Source organism: Astatotilapia calliptera, chromosome 5 (assembly GCF_964374335.1).
Source record: "Astatotilapia calliptera chromosome 5, fAstCal68.1, whole genome shotgun sequence".
In the NCBI taxonomy this organism is placed as follows: domain Eukaryota; kingdom Metazoa; phylum Chordata; class Actinopteri; order Cichliformes; family Cichlidae; genus Astatotilapia; species Astatotilapia calliptera.
The window spans coordinates 26,739,619-26,744,802 of record NC_137426.1 but is presented as its reverse complement, the minus strand read 5'-3'; the positions used below and the strand labels follow the sequence as shown (position 1 = coordinate 26,744,802).

General features: G+C 35.7%; 1 long non-coding RNA gene across 1 annotated transcript; it reads left to right on the top strand.

Moving 5' to 3' along the window:
* The first annotated feature begins 1,303 nt into the window (after positions 1–1,303).
* Positions 1,304–4,390, top strand: LOC145428939 (uncharacterized). The gene is made up of 4 exons (XR_013909293.1): positions 1,304–2,077; positions 2,436–2,588; positions 2,955–3,045; positions 3,640–4,390. It is a non-coding gene; the product is annotated as an uncharacterized LOC145428939 (long non-coding RNA).
* Positions 4,391–5,184: the final 794 nt, after the last annotated feature.

Genomic DNA, 5,184 nt, shown 5'->3' with positions numbered 1-5,184 from the left:
TGATCCTCGGGTTGGGGGATGGGTGTTCATACTGGAGTGCAAAATTAAAACCAATGGAAGATGGACAAGAAAAGTTCAAAGCCATCAGGTGCTCAGTTTAGAAAAAATAGAAAAGAAGAGGAGGAGAAATGAGCAAAATATACAGGTAAGCGGACGTGTCATTGGATAATGGCAGGTCATCCTGAAACAATCAGAATCAGAATACTTTATTAATCCCTAAGAAAATTATTTGGGTTACAGTTGCTGAAATGGTAAAAATAGTAACAGTAACAGACTAAACTCCAAACAATACATCATGTTACAGATTTTACACATTTAAGAAATAGCACTAATATATACAGATCACTCAGTTATAAATATTAAGGATTAACAGAGGCGATTATAAATAAATATCAAGAAAATTGACAAGAATATTACAGAGTAGAAAAGTGCATGTGTTCAGCACAATATTACAGTTTTTTACAGACGCTAGGACACATTTCTCAATACTTACGTCACTTTTGCAGAACTCCTCACACAGTGAGCACAACAGAAGTCTATGTGGGCTAAACTGAGGATCAGTTATCATTGTTTTGGCACAAAATGCATTCAATGACTACATCTCTCAAATTTCATGAATTATTTTCTCACTCACAAAAACTGCCATAAATCTTTGTACGTACAGGACATTTTGCATGTACTTACATACTGTTTTCAAAACTGTTAAACTTATGGCCAAAACAATAACACAATGCAAAACTTGAAAAGACAGCAAAATCCAACAGCAATATTTTATTGAAACATATTTTAAATCTAAAAATGCAGTTTAACCAGCCACAGCTTATTCCCATTGTAGATGAACATCTACACAGGTGTTACTCCTTCAATTTTTCAACTCCTTCAATTCTGGCAGCCAGAAGATTCTTTCCTAGGTGTATTGCCCTAGATGACATAAGATGTGATGTGGATGAGAACCTGTGGCCAAATGGAGAAGACCGAGTAGAATAGCATTACTATTGTATGTGTATCAGTGGATGGTGTGTATACAAATTCTTGTATTTTGGGATTACTTAGTGCAAAAAAATAAAAACACATAAACAAATATTAACGAATTCTGCATGATGTCTGATTCATTCCAGTAACATATATTGAAATTATAAACAGAGATGTGTCCTTGTTTTACACAAGAAAACACTGTGTAATGCTACATGTTGTTAGTGTTTTTTAGGTCATTGTTTTGTGGGTGACAAAGTGTGTTTGTCGGCTGTCAACCTTTGCTAGTGTTCTGGAAGAATGAGTTTATTTGAGACCTGAATAAAGTGTTTTGGTACACTGAAAAAAAGGGACTGGCCATCTCTTGGATTTATGTAAGCATCTTGCATGCATTTAACACAATTGCCTCATGTTTTAAAGTTAAATGTAACTATATAGTGTAAAAACTACATGATATGCAGAAAGGGTGTATTAAATTGTTCATATCATGTTCAGGTGACGTAAGTCAATAAGATAGCAACGTTAAATCTCGTGAAACCACGCGTGATTTCATCTCGCGGGCTTTGGATCGTGGTTTAAAAAAGGCATCCATCTCAGTCAAGTCGAGCAGCCAACTCTACGTTTTTGGTATGTCTTGATTTTTTGAATTCATTTTTACCATAATTCAGCCAAATGTAGTTAAACGTCTAGAGTGTCGCCATGTAACATGCTAAAAAAGAGCCGTTAGCTTATTTGCTGTTTTATCTGTTGTCAAAGAATTGGCGCTTTTTCATTTGAATTTGTCTTTGGCACAAGAGCCGTAATATCACATTAAACCTAATTACGAGGCACTCATAACATAATTTGGTTTTCTGTGTGAATAGATTTGTCAACTGACTCTTCAGTTACATTGTGTATTTACTGCACCGTGGTGTTAGTGAGATTTTGGACATTGAACAGCTTTAGCTAATATCATCAGCGGCATTATGCTAGCTTACATCCCTACCCCTCCTGCCCTCACCTGCTGTCCTTTTGTTTTTGTTTTTTTTGCTGCACATTGAGAGATGACCTCTATTCTGCATTTCACCAGGAGTCAGCTGATGGATTGTGGGTTCAAGGTGTTATGGTAAGAAAGTATATTCTATTTTCGTTTCTGTAACTTAATTATAATAGGTTTTTTATAATTATTAGGTGCATGCATACTCACCCTATTAATACAACTGAGAGATCCAAAATCTGCCATAGGTTTAACTTATACCTGTATGTATTGCCAGAAAGGTGATTACTGGACTCGCATTAATGCACACTTGAACTGAAATGAGGTTGTAACTTGTGGGTTGTTGGGTTGCAAATCAGAAACAAACATCTTTGGATTTTTTTTAATCCCATAAGATCTGGAAACACAGTTTTTATTCAACAAAAAATTACTGATTAACCAAGCACAGTGCCTGCTGTTATTTCAAAATAATTTTATGTCATTTCAGATAAAATGCAGCATTCCAGTGCATCCCAACCTTGCCTTTACAGTCAAGGTTTCTGACGGAGCTGAGTTTTTCTCTGACAGTCTGCTGAAAGTGTTTGCAAAGTGATCGGGGGAACAGGGCACAAAGCTAAAGGATGTAGCGGCCATAATGACAGTAAGAACTTTAAAATTCTTTAACTACAAAGTGTATATGTATTGCATTAGGTCAGTAAAAGATTTTTATGCTACATCCATTGAAACAGTCAACTATTACCTGTGAGTAATGATTCCACTAAAAGGATGCCATAATTTTCGTCATGCATTTACTGGCCCACTGAGAAAAAATTATCTTTTTTTAAAAATAAATGTTCTGGAAACTATATATCCATAAAGTTGATGTCAAACAGGAACTTTTGATATTGCTTTGTAGATGCTGGTGTTGCATGTTGACTGGTTTAAAAAGTCAAGAGTTTTTGTCTGGGATCATTTTCTTCTGTGCTACTGAAAAGTTCACAAATCTCTGTTTTCTTTGTTATAATAGTCAAGGATGACATTAATGCTCGGAGTCCCTCATCAAAGTGCTCCGCATCTGTGTGAAAGACAATTGCAACATCTTGGTGCAGGAGTTCATGGTGAGTGTTTTATGAGTAGATTGTGGCTTTGCAACATTTAAAAATGCATTTAGTTATCCACTTGATCCTCATTGGACTGGTTAGGACCAGTAGTCCTCTTTAATAATTTGAAGTTCACATGAGGCCTGGTAGTGAACTCGGCCGCCGGCCCTTGAGGCCCCATCCCCACCCCTGTATTAGGGGTCACATCAGTGTGAAAAAACTTTAAATTTGTCATTCTAATGAACAAAGGAAAATCCCACCAATATTTATATTAGCTTTTGTTTGAAAAAATGACCAACTGACCAACAGCTAACCAAATTGTGGGGCTGAAAGTCTAAATTCTAACATCTTCTGAGTGACATAACCTGGATTTCTGATGGGCCGGTGTCTTTCTAACAAAAACTAATGTAAAGCATTTGAAATTATTATGTTTTTCACCCTCTCTTAGAAACTCTGTTAGACCATGAATGGCAGCATGGCAGGCCACTCTTTGGCTATAGCTATTTACTATGTTGCTTGCATTGGTTTAAATTACTCTAACATTAGAACTGGTAGATTCAAAAGAGATGAGTTTAAAAAGGAATCTTAAAGAAATGTTTTGTGTTTAACCAGGACTTGACTGAGGCCACTGCACAGATTGAGAAAACCACAATGAACATCTGTCTCCAGAGGATGCACCAGGCAATGACTTTTCTGATGTTGTTCTTCAAGATCTGGATAACGTGACCTTTGCAGTAGCCATGCTGTTTGGACCTTTTTTATTCCTTCAACATGAGTTACCCATCACAACTCTGCTACACTTTTGAGGTGATTCAATGGGTGGTAATGGAGTTGGATGCAACTCAGCTCTCAAGAAAAGCTCACAACTAAGACAAAACTGCTCCTGCAACGAAGCTCACTGTTATGCATGTGAGGTGACCAGCTCTAGGTGAGAGGACATTTAAATCTCACACTTGTTCTGCTGCATTTTTGAAGCTCAATTCCAGGAACGGATCGCAGGGTTCATTTTTATATACTCTGCAACTGCCATGAGGACGAGCCGTTTTTGTTGTTGTTTGTTTTTCCTTTTGCTCTGTACAAGTTCTGTTTGTCTGTTTGGCAGCATTTTTAAATTTCTCTTTGTATTTTTTCTTTCTTTTACTAGTGAAGAGATGTAGCGTGAACAGTTATACAGTCTAAATATCCCATATGGGTCGTGTGAAATGGTATTTTCAGTTTCATTCAGTTGAAGTAAAGAACGTTGAATATTTCTAAGTGTGCTGTTTTGAACCAAGATGTCACAGTATGATCAGTGCTGTAATTTTTGACAGTCACTGTATCAATGTTATTTTTGCGTCTCTTGAATAAAGGTTTTGACCTGCAAGTGCTAATTTCTTTAGTTATTGGGGTAAAATGGGTAGTGTTAATAGGAAGGTGTTTGCCAATTCAGTAACCTAATTTAATGTTAATGGAAACTAACATTACCTCAAATTGTTTAGTCATAATTGTTGTTTAACTGAATCTTGACGTTAGAGGCCTTAAATAGAATGTTTTGTATTGTTCTTTCCCAACATTTTTCAAAAGAAACAGTCCAATTTCTTTGCTGTGATTGATTCCAGAGAACACGGAAGAACTGACATTATTTAACTGTTGATTTATATAGATTCAGTAGAGGAGTAATGTCAGTTTAATTCTTTACCTACTGTCAATGCAGTGAAATTAGACATTTTGTTTTGAAAGGTTACTGGTGGATGCCAGCAACCATCTTGGAAGAGAACAATACAATCTGTTATAAGGCCTCCATTTGAAAATTGTGTATTTGATACTAGAATATAATAGCAAAATGTAATTTGAAGATAACATGTAGTATTTAAGTGACCAAGTAGTATTGGGTAAAAGTTATTGAATCGTGTTGGGATAACGTGAGAAAATTGTGAAGGATTAAAATATTCCAAGAGCTCAAATTACTTCATCAAAACATGTTTAAGTCACATTTTATCAACACAAATTGCACAAGTTTATTGAACATGAATAAATTGTGTTAATTTAACTCAATTGTTTAAGTTGCTGCCAAAGCAAAACATCTGTGTGCAACAAATGTCCACCATTGAATTAAGTAAATCCAACAACATATTTTTTTCAGTGTAGTTGTAGTGCATTTTGAATGTGAAATGAACT